Here is a 12,221-nt window from a genome sequence, read left to right on the forward strand (position 1 = left end):
GCAAGCCCCAGCCCCGGGCTGCTAATGAGCAGCCCTGTTCTCTGTCGGGTTCCACCCTGCTAAGGAGCTCTGTCCCATGAGTTGGCCAGCCCCTGCCCATGCCACTTACTCTGACTGTGAGCGGCCCAAAGCCATCTTACATGGCATGGCTAGGGGGGCAGGGACCCCTTTGCAGCTAGTAGGGAATATATTTAAAACAGGTAATACAAGGCTCAAATCACCCTGGTCTCATGGGCACTTGTGTACCCAAACATTTTTAAAGGTATGCCCCAATGGAAAAATTGAGACAGTGGTTTACCAGGGACATGTATGAGGAAACAGGGACCAAGCCTGAAAAAAATAGAGACAATTTAAACATTTGTTATTACTCTAGAGGCATGTATTTATTGGGATTATTTATGCCCTCCAAAATATGTATTTGTTTATTAAAATATTTATAACTTGCCTTTCCTCATGGCTCAAGGCAACTTACAAATAATAATGCAAAGCATTATGGTTTTATAAACAACAAAGATGATTTGATCAAAGTGGCCAACAAATCCAACCCCCAGCCCAAATTTGTGTAAACACAAATTTAAAATTAGCATCCAATTACGAGCAACAAAATGCAGCAGATGAAACTCTGACCACAGTAATTGTAACTTACAGTAGCAGAGAACACCAAAACAAAGACTCATCAGCTAAAAAACCAGGAACAATGAAGAACAAGCTGACAATGGCATGAAGAAACGTCACTTTATCAATACTAGTATCAGAAGTCACATAAATAGTCAAAATGAGCTCTGGTACAATGCTCACTTTCTAGAAACTTCCTTAGTGACCGTGAAATTTTACAAATTTGTTCCTGGTTCATTTCACATTACACTGTACTATTTGAAATATTAATTTTGTTATACACAGAATCACTGAAGAAGAGTTTCTTGAAAGCGAGCATTGTACCAGAGCTTGTTTTGACTACATATGTGACTTCTGATACTAGTATTAAAAAAGTGATGTTTCTTCATGCCATCATCGGCTTGTTTCTCATTGATCCTAGCAACAGAGAACACAGCAGTGCATATCTGAGATTTATCTCAGCAGTGCATATCAGGTTGTCATCAGATATTTAAAATGAAAACAAAAAAATCTTGGGGAAGAATGTTGCAGAGGCATGGTGCTACAGACATAAAGGCCACAAGCCCAGTTACCATCTGCCTCATTGTAGACTGCAGGGAACTTACAGGAGGACTCAGAGCTAGACACCAGTGAAAGGGCAGGTTTTAGCGCCCTTTCAAATAGTCTTAGATTATACCAGTTAGGACTGAGGTCAAAACCGGCCCTTTTAACTGGGCTTGGTAACAAACTGGAAGTCACCGCAGGTCTTGTAACAAGGGGGAGGGGGGGTTATATGTTTACCATAACATGTCCGTTAAGCTTGTCATGACAATTTAGATTAAATTACTGACTTGGAGCCTATCTTACATTCCTTTCAGGTGCCAAGCCAAAACATTTCTCTTTTCCCAAGCTATTAAGCATTTTTCTCTTTTCCCAGCTGTTTTATGCTCTGCTCCAACCCTGAGGGCTGTTGTATCAATATATTTTAGATGTGTTTGTTTCATGCTGTTTTTAATGCCCTGTCATGTTTTTAGTGACCTGTTTTTTACACAGTTATCTATTTTTATTTACTTGCTCATATTTTACATATTTTAATTGTGAGCTGCCCTGCAGAGGCAGCATACAAATTCTATAAATAAGTTTGAGAGTTCTTGAAAGGGAATTGGTTGTACTGAAATCAGAAGTGCAATTTAAGAAAGGAAGAGGAAGGCAGATGCCAGAGGATTTTGCCACAAGAGCACATCTATTTCCGGTCAATTCAGGGGTGCCAGGCAGTGACTGTTGCTATAAATAATGAAAAGGTCTACAAGCTAGATATGTTTACCAAAGGGCCAAATCTTTTTGTTTCAGCAATAATAAATAAATAAAATAGGATTACAAGCTCTGGGTTGGGAAATACCTGGATATTTTGGGGATGGAACCTGAGGAGGAACCTAAGCAGGCTATAATGCCAGATAATCTACCCTCCAAAGCAGTCATTTTCTGCAGGGTAATCGTTTGAAGCCAATTGTAATAGTCGGAGAACTCCGTGTACCACCTGGATTTTGGCAACTCTAGTAATACTGCTCATTGTGATGTATGCAATGAAGATATCACGATTTCTTTTAAAGTTTACTATTTTTTCCTTTTGCAATTGCACTCTGAGTATAACTGAAAAACATCAGATTCAAACTTTGTAGAACACAAGTTTCCTCTGCTTTGCTACAATCTATTCTGCCCTCTTCTGAAAACTAAAATGCCCTTATTGATACGCAGCTTTGCAGATCTCAGGTTTAAGAGCTGTATCTACTTATTTATGTCACAGAAGCCAGAAATAAATAATAAAATAAAAATGCACAAAGAGCACTTACCTCAGTGTATACTTATGTGACCTCCCTTTTCCCATCCAGTTGCTCTCTGCTGAGGGGTTCCTTCATTCCATCGCCCTTCACATTCAAGGCCTGCTTTTGATAACTTCTGAAGAAAAAAAACAGGGCATTGTGCTTAGTTCACATTCTTAGCAACAATGGCAGGACTTGTGAGGTCTGAAGCTCAATTCTTTCCAAATTGTTTGGTGAAATGGCAGCCCCACTTCCACCTATTCTTTCCCGACTTGTCTTCCTGCCTCCAGAAGAGCTTTTTCCGTTTCTTATGCTATAAATAGGGCTTCCACAACACAACCTAGAACAGCAAAGGCATCAGGAAATGCAAGGAAAGCAACGGACTCACTTCCCCCATGTTTGTCATGATATGAAATGAAACATTCAGACAACTCATATTACACACTTGCTGATATAAGATAAGAAGTACAATTTCATTGGTATCCACATGGAGTCTCTTTTTTTCCTGGATCTTCCAGTCAACTCTCACTAATGGCACTGCGAGTGCCACAGTGTAAAGAAACTGATTTTAAAAATCGGCTTTAACTGCCTGATTTTCCCTGTCACAGGATTTGGGATTTCTGTGTACACATTTGGTGGCTTTCAGTGCAGGTTACCAGAGGAGCTATGGGTATTATGAGAAATTCCAACTAGAAATGTAAAATTTCTGGGAATTTTGAAGCCATGGAAAAGATAAAAACAAGGCATTTTAGGGGAAATTAAAACATATGTAATTCTTGCAGTCCTATCATATATAGCAGATATTATGGCTTCGACCATATAAAATGCATCATTGATAATGTACTTAGCACATAAAATTACAATATTTGACATATTTATGGAATGTAAAAGTTATGGATGCCTTAGTTTTATACAAGCAAAATTGCAAATATACATAATACTTGGGAGAAATCTGCAAGCTTGTGCACCCTATGATATTTTAATACAGCTTTCATTTAAAAAAAGGGGGGGGGTGACAGAGTGAAGACTGGGGAGGTCCGGAATGGGCATGAAACAAACAAGAGTACTGCAAAAAATGGGATGCATTACAGACACTTGAAAACAATTTTTTTAGAAATGAAAGGGTGGAAATCCTGCACCTTTATTAACCCTTTCCAGGCCAAAAGGTCTCTATTAACCAAACAAGAGTACTGCAAAAAACAGTGGTATACATTATGGACACTTCAATCAATCAATCAAATACCTTTATTGGTATAATCATAACAAAACATCTATATAAAAGACAAGGTCCCAGATCACTTGGAGAAAATCCCGTGGAGGGACACTTGAGAACAATATTTTAGAAATGAAGTGTAACTCTCACGCCTTTATTAAACCATTCCGGGCCAGAATGACTCTGGAACATCCCGCAACAGGCATTAAACAAACAAGAGAACTGCAAAAAATGCTTCTGAAACAGACCACAATGGGCATTAAACAAACAAGTGTACTGCAAAAAACAGTGGGATGCATTACACGCATTTGGGAACAATATTTTAGAAATGAAAAAAATGGAACTCCCACACCTTTATTAATCCTTTCCATGGCAAAATTCCTCTAGAACACCCTGGAACAGACTGGAATGGGCTTTAAACAATAATAGTACTGCAAAAAAAGTGGGAAATGTAAAGGCACTGCAGAGCAATATTTTGGAACTCTAAATGCAGATATGGCATATAGTTAGTTGTGCTACCTCTCCCCAGGATGCCGCATAGGTACCCAGCAAGTTTTGTGTGGCTCTACATTCCAGAGAGAGGCGCTGTGAATTTGAAGCCTCTAGTTGGCTCAGGGTTTGTACTGTCCACTCCTGAAGCCATGAGCAACAACTACCCAGCACCTTTCTGGAAACCTCTGCTCAGTTTGGCAGGCAGCCACATAACTGTAGAATACTTCCTCCCCTTCCCCCCAATCTGGAGGGATTTTGGCCTGAAAAGAGTTAATCTGTGCACAATATTTCTGTGTTTTGATTTCCAAAATATTGTTCACAAGTGGCGGTAATGCATCCCACTGTTGTTTGCAGTACTCTTATTTGTTTAATACTTGTTCTGGGACATTTGTTTAATACCTGTTCTGAGAGTCAGCTTGGTGTAGTGGTTAGGAGTATGGATTTCTAATCTGGCGAGCCAGGGGGGTTTGCATCTGCGCTCCCCCACTTGCAGCTAGCTGGGTGGCCTTGGGCTCGCCATGGCACTGATAAAGCTGTTCTGACCGAGCAGTAATATCAAGGCTCTCTCAGCATCACCCACCTCACAGGGTGTCTGTTGTGGGGAAAGGAAAGGGAAGGCTGCTTTGAGCCTCCTTCGGGCAGAGAAAAGCGGCATATAAGAACCTCCTCCTCCTCCTCCTCCTCCTTCTTCTTCTGGGAGGGGGGCTGACATGACCATATATAGTCGTATCACCTGATAAATGTTTAACAAAAAAATAAAATATATTAAAAATAATTAATTCCCACCCATTCAGGAAACCCTTTCAGGGCCATAAAGAAACCCTGGTTGAGAAAGCCTTCTCTAGAGTTTTGGCACTGTGTGGAATAAACATGGGCCAGTTTACTGTAGCACCTTCATCATTTGAATATTATGGTTAAGTGAAGTCTGGAAGATGCTCAGTCCAGATCCATGTGGTTGGATAAGAAGGAGGGTGAGAGGTTCTTGGAAGCACAACAGCAAAATTTGTCCCCGATTAGAATACAATGCATCTGGCTGTGTATGCTGTTTCAGTTCTCCATCTGGAAGGACAGCTTCTCTGGACTGTACTAAGAATGAATGTGATGTGAAAAATTGTGTGAAGAGTGGGTTTGTGTCAAAGTAATTTACTGGTTGAACTTGGTTAGTCATGAAGAAAATGCAGAATAATTGCTTTGGAAAGAGGGATTGAGCTAGCAATTAAAGAGCAAGTGCTAGGATAGGATTTATCTGTTCCTAGCTCTTTTTGGAAGAAAAGGAAAGAAAGAAGAGGAGTTGGTTTTTATACTACCCAAAGGAGTCTCAAAGTGCCTTAAAATCACCTTCCCTTCCTCTCCCCACCACAGACAACCCTGTGAATTAGGTGGGTCTGAGAGAGCTCAGAGAGAAATAACAGCACTATTGTTAAAATGCTTTTACCTTATGCCAAGAATAACCATGCTTTCTGAACAATGTCAAATGGAAGGAAAGAAAAGGAAGCAAACTTTAGAAATACTCACTTCCTTTTCTCAGATTAACATGGCTATCAAATTGATAACATCATGAATTTTAACAAGTGTTTGTTTTTAATTTACAAAGTTATGCACAGAAGAGTAATAATATAATGTAACGGGGAAAGTTCTGATCCAATAGGTTTCAAAACATTGATGACTTTGGGGGAAAAGAGAACATCACTGTTCTTACAAATGAGATTGATCTGGAGAGCTACTTCGCAGGTATTTGACACAATGTAAAGCAGTTATACTGAGTGCCTTGGAAGCCATGTTTGGCTCTTTGACATGCCATCTGCAGCTCTTCTCAGCACTGCTTCCTGTGAAACATGCTCCATGTTGGGATAATTTCATTATTAGTATATTTTTATTTATTTATGTCACGCTACCTAATAGAGAGCAGCCAGCAGTCCACCAGCCAAAGAAAGGTATGGAGGCTCAAATGTGCAAGGTGCTTGCCTCGTATGGCCCTTGCTCCCACCCCCCTCTTCTGGTGGACAAGCGTGCAGGCAATGGCAAAAATAATTTTTTCCAAACATCCCCATCGGATCACATGGGGGAGCCGGACACTCTCTCCTCTCTCCTTCCCTCCCTCTCTCAAGAGGCAGAGCGAGGAGCCACAAGCCCACAGCAAGAGACAACCAGCCAGCAAGAAAAGCCCAAGGCAGGTGCCCCTGCTACCCACAGCAAGGGAACTCTGTGGAGTGTGTGTGTTTGTGTGTGTGTGTGTGTAGGAGGGGAGGCAGCAGCAGCAAGCCCTCAATGGGTAGTGTGTGTATCTCTCTCTCTCTCTGTGTGTGTGCATGTGCGAGGGGAGAGATAGCAGCAGCAGAACGGAGTTTTTTCTTTCAAGTGAACTGCCTGGAGCAACAGTCGTTCAATTGTACAGGCAAAGGTAAAAAAAAAATTATCCCCAAAGTTGTAGCACAAAGTATGCCTCTCTAAACTCCTCCCCCCCACATCGGGAATGAGATTTATTTTTAAAAGAAGCAAGCCTTATCATTCCATAAGTAATAAAGTAGCACTATGCATCTATGATTAGATGCATAGGTGTTTAAATGGAGAACTACTGATTTAAAAATATTAGCGGGCATCATAGGTCCTTCAGATAATGGAGAGAGAGGTTTGGCTGCCTGGCTTGAGTGACAGGCAGAAGAGAGTCCTGTGTATAACTCTTTTCTCTCTTTCGCCATTACCAGCAGCACTTGTGGAGGGGGAAAAGTGCAAAATGGCAGCAGAGAAGAGCTAGATAGCAAAAAAGGAGATGAAGGGCCAGGAGGCTGGCATGATGGTATTTTTACCCCTGTGCAGAAATGCCTCTAGTTTCTAGTACATGCTTTTTGATCAAAGAAAACACTTTGATTTTCCTATAACAGAAATATGCTGAGCCAACAACTAACATGACTGTGGAACATGCTCCCCCCTTATTATGGAAGAGTCAATTTATACCATTTATTGAATGTTGCACTAAGTTGGGGGTCCAAGATTAATTTGCCAAGAACAGAATTCCCAAATATAAGGTCCTAATCTGCTCAATATTAATTGACCATTGAAATGGGTCCCATTTCCTGGTCTTGTTGAAAACTAAAATTTTAGATTTAACCAATAAACTGAAAACACCAACCACTGTAACAACCTGGCCTAAGACAGGCAGGGGAAAAAACTAGTAATGAACAGGAAAACAAAACAAAGCCTAGTATGCTGCAACTGCAAGCAAATTCAAATCCGATAAGACATAGCAGGTCTGAAGCCTGTTGTCCTTGCCTCACCAAGCCCCAAACCTGGAAACAAAATTAAACTCAACAAAATACACATGAAAGAGGCACCAATCCACAAAAATTAGTCCGCAAACCCACTAAACAACAAGCAGGAGGAGGCCATCAAGTAAACAAACCCAAATTTAAAAGTAAAAGAATGGTCTCTTAATTTCACCCCCAAGGACTTTAAAACCCCCCAGAAATCTTTCAACAGCACTTTGCTGTTAAAATAATAGCCTGAGAGCTTAGTGGGCAGAGAGTGGGCGTGGTCTGTCCTCAGAGAGGCCATGCCCACTCAGGACCTTGGCCCTATCAGTGAGCCCACAGTCCTGGCAGGCCCGCCCTTCCATACTGGCCAGGGGCTCTTTGCCAGTATTGTTGGCAGTTTGCCCCTGGATGCTCACAAGGACACATGTAAATGCCCGGGCGGGGGCACCCCCATTCCTGTTGGGCTGGAAAGCCCTCACACTGCCTCGCTGAGTGGCGTGAGGGCATCCTGGCCCAATGGGAAGCCGACAGGGGGAAGAGGGGTTTCTCTAACCCCTTGGCTCAGGAAGTCATCACACCGCCTCACAGAGTGGTGTGAGGGCTTCCTGGCCCAACGGGAAGCTGGCAAGGGATGGGGGGGTCTTTCCCTTCCCCCTTGGGCCAGGAAGCCTCCCTCCTCCCCCCTGCTTCCTTGTCATCTTAAAATGGCTCCATGGCTGGGAGCCATTTTTGGGCCCTTCCTTCCTTCCTTCCTTCCTTCCTTCCTTCCTTCCTTCCTTCCTTCCTTCCTTCCTTCCTTCCTTCCTTCCTTCCTTCCTTCCTTCCTTCCTTCCTTCCTTCGTGTCTGTCCTATCTGCTACCCCGCTAGTGCCCACTTCATTCCTGACTGCAGCGGGCTTTTTTAAACTAGTTATACAAATAAAACAGTAACAAATCCGAGCAAACAAAACTACAAAACTTTTTAAAGAATCATAGAATCATAGAGTTGGAAGGGGTCACACAGGCCATCTAGTCCAACCCCCTGCTCTACACAGGATCAGCCCTAAGCATCCTAAAGCATCCAAGAAAAGTGTGTATCCAACCTTTGCTTGAAGATTGCCAGTGAGGGGGAGCTCACCACCTCCTTAGGCAGCCTATTCCACTGCTGAACTACTCTGACTGTGAAAAGTGTTTTCCTGATATCTAGCCTATATCGTTGTACTTGAAGTTTAAACCCATTACTGCGTGTCCTCTCCTCTGCAGCCAGCAGAAACAGCATCCTGCCCTCCTCCAAGTGACAACCTTTCAAATACTTAAAGAGGACTATCATGTCCCCTCTCAACCTCCTTTTCTCCAGGCTGAACATTCCCAAGTCCCTCAACCTATCTTCATAGGGCTTGGTCCCTTGGCCCCAGATCATCCTCGTCACTCTCCTCTGTACTCTTTCAATTTTATCCATGTCCTTCTTGAAGTGAGGCCTCCAGAACTGCACACAGTACTCCAGGTGTGGTCTGACCAGTGCCGTATACAATGGGACTATGACATCTTGTGATTTTGATGTAGTGCCCCTGTTGATACAGCCCAAAATGGTATTCATCTTTTAGCAAATAATTCCAGGGGGGAAAAATAAACCGAAACCAGAATAGAAAAACAAATAATAGAATCATAGAATAATAGAGTTGGAAGGGACCTCATGTGTCATCTAGTCAACCCCCTGCACTATGCAGGACACTCACATCCCTATCGCTCATCTACTGTAACCTGCCACCCCATTAAGCCTTAACAGAATCAGCCTCTCCATCGGATGGCTATCCAGCCTTTGTTTAAAAATTTCCAAAGATGGAGAACCCACTACCTCTCAAGGAAGCCTGTTCCACTGAGAAACTGCTCTAACTGTCAGGAACTTCTTCCTGATGTTTAGACCCCTTCCCCTTTATGGCCCCTTCCAACTCTATGATTCTATGATTCTAGACAAAATTTCTTTTGAATTAATTTCATCCCATTTGTTCTGGTCCATACCTCTGGGGCAAGAGAGAACAACTCTGCTCCATCCTCTATATGGCACCCTTTTAAATACTTGAAGATGGTTATCAGATTCCCTCTCAGTCTCCTCTCTAGGCTAAGCAGACCAAGCTCCCCCCACCTTTCCTCATATGTTTTGGTTCCCAAACCCCTCACCATCTTTGTTACCCTCCTCTGGACATGCAAAAGTCTTTAAAAAACCCAACATGCACAGCCTCCTCACAAAGACAGCAGAACCCAAAGAGGAAATCAAAATAGAATTTTAGATTTTTAAAAAAGTAATTAAATAATTAAAAAGCCAGAAAGCCCAAAAGAGAGAGAGAGAGAAAAAATCACAACCCCCACTCACCCACAGCCATCCACACAGCTATAGAAACCCAAAGTTAGACAAAAAAAGAAAAATAAGATTTAAAAAATAAGAAGAGAAAAAGGTAAAATTTTCTATAGATTCCCACCAACTAAACCAGTGCAGATTTTTCCAGTGATGGGAATCCAGTCAGCCAGGAAGGAACCTCCAGCAGCAGCAGCAGCTAGCCTAAGCCAGTCAATCAGCAAAATCTCTGGCTCAGCTAGCCTCTTCTCCACTAGAGCAGCTCAGCAGCAAGTAAGGGAGTCAGGTAGGTCCCTTTCGTAGCAAATGCTAAGAAGTGAAGAAAAGAATATCTGTTAGTAGTGTCCAGTGTCATCAGACTCAAAAGGAAATCCTTTCAAATCACTGGCAGTCTTCAAGCAAAGGTTGGATACACACTTTTCTTGGATGTTTTAGGATGCTTAGGGCTGATCCTGCGTTGAGCAGGGGGTTGGACTAGATGGCCTGTGTGGCCCCTTCCAACTCTATGATTCTATGAAGCATGTGGGTACATAACATTTTATCAAAATTAAAAATTTGGGAAAGAAGGAACAGTGTGGATACCTGTGTACTCTGACTACCCCATGTGTATTAGGGCAGAGGGGCATTTCAATGTCTGTGGCCTAATTCACACAAGAAGGGAACAGATGCAGAACTGGGGGGAATTGGTTGCCACGTAATAGGTTGACTATTGTGGAGAGACAAATGGAAAAAGTGTTTGTAAACCGCTTTGAGACTCCTTTGGGTAGTAAGCAATCGGGTACAAAAATCCATTCTTCTAAGGAGCAACCATGAAAGAAGCACTGTTGATAACATTTTATCAACAGTGAAAATATGGAAAAGAAGGAACAGGGTGGACACCTGTGTGCTGTGACTACCCCATGTGTATTAGGGCAGAGGGGCATTTCGGTGAATGTGGCCTAATTCACACAAGAAGGGAAATGACGCAGAACTGTAACCTTCCCCTAAGAAGAGTCTCCAGTCTGATTTTCCCTTGACATATCTGAGGACATGGCTCTGGAAAGCTCATCTGTAACCACTATGCCACAATTCCCAAAGGTCAGTCCTCTCCCACACTCAATGAACATTCCACACAACAGGTGCTTGATACCCATCTTTCCACACCCATGGCCTCATTTGCTACCATGCCACCACAACCTCCCACACAACACACACATTCAACCCCATGCCCTTACAGACTGGACAACTCTTCCCCTTCCTCTTCCCACTGCCAAGCTCTAGCGCCCGTTGTATTCTTGGAGACAACAGGCGTCCCTAGTTATTATATTATTCTAGCTTTCACCCCTCTCACCTTAAAGACAACCTCCCCTGTAGTCAATTTCTCTGCCATAAAAGAATTAATGTTAGTACAGAGAATTATGAGGAGACAAGGGAGCTCTTAGTGAGGTGCCTGGGAGATGGGGGCTATCCAGAAGATGTTATTGAAAAGGTGCAAAATAGGAAGAATTTATTGAAATATCAGGAAAGAACAAATTTGGATGAGATTGTATCCTCTTTTGAATTTTCAGGTAATGCCAAACATTACTCTAGGTGACTCTTTGAAATATTTACCTGATGGAAACTTTCAATGTGACTCTTGTTCAATTTGTAAATTTATGTTACCAGTGAAGGAATATGTTAACCCAAGTAATGGTTACATTAAGAAGACCAGATCCTTCATGAATAGTTTATCCAACATCATTTATTGTGTAGTTTGCCTGTGTTCCATGATATATATTGGAATCTCCTTGAGATTTCTTAAGCTTAGAATGATATATCTGAGGACATGGCTCTGGAAAGCTCATCTGTAACCACTATGCCACAATTCCCAAAGGTCAGTCCTCTCCCACACTCAAGGAACATTCCACACCACAGGTTCTTGACACCCATATCTCCACACCCATGCCCTCATTTGCCACCATGCCACCACAACCTCCCACACAACACACACATTCAACCCCATGCCCTTACAGACTGGACAACTCCTCCCCTTCCTCTTCCCACCGCCAAGTTCTAGCACCCATTGTATTCCTGGATACAACGGGCTTTGTCCCTAGTAAAATCATAAAACAGTAAGCATATCAAAGGTTACACAGTAACCAACCCATAAAAATACAGCTAATATTGACCACAAAACACAGATAAAAACTAGATGGCATAAAAATACAAATCTATATTCTGAAATGGCGCATTTGTTAACTGAAAATGCAATAGTTTTCTACCAGGTTCTAGTGACACCTAGTGGCAATCCCTGAAAGTGCATTAGTTCAGGAATTTAAAAGATCTTTATTCCTTTTTGTTATGTTACCTATCTTCCATTTAAGTTATGGCAATTTCCACCTCAAACAATAGACTAATTTAAGACTTTTACTTAATTCAGTACTTGGGGCTTGACCTGCATACCTCATGCTACTTTCCATTCATAAAGCATCACTGCAAATCAGATCAAAATTCCAGCATTGTGGTTTCCATGGCAGTGCTGAGGTTGGTGCAGCTCAGTG

At 42.2% G+C, this 12,221-nt stretch overlaps 1 protein-coding gene across 1 annotated transcript in view; it reads right to left on the reverse strand.

The window, feature by feature from the left end:
* Window positions 1-2,801, reverse strand: part of RASGRP3 (RAS guanyl releasing protein 3) — a 67,019-nt gene extending 64,218 nt beyond the window's left edge. The window contains exon 1 of the mRNA XM_077343557.1: window positions 2,445-2,801. The gene's annotated coding sequence lies outside the window, so the exon portion shown is untranslated. The remainder of the gene's footprint in view (window positions 1-2,444) is intronic.
* Between the last annotated feature and the right edge of the window lie 9,420 nt (window positions 2,802-12,221).

This window comes from Paroedura picta, chromosome 1 (genome assembly GCF_049243985.1).
Source record: "Paroedura picta isolate Pp20150507F chromosome 1, Ppicta_v3.0, whole genome shotgun sequence".
NCBI classification, from domain to species: domain Eukaryota; kingdom Metazoa; phylum Chordata; class Lepidosauria; order Squamata; family Gekkonidae; genus Paroedura; species Paroedura picta.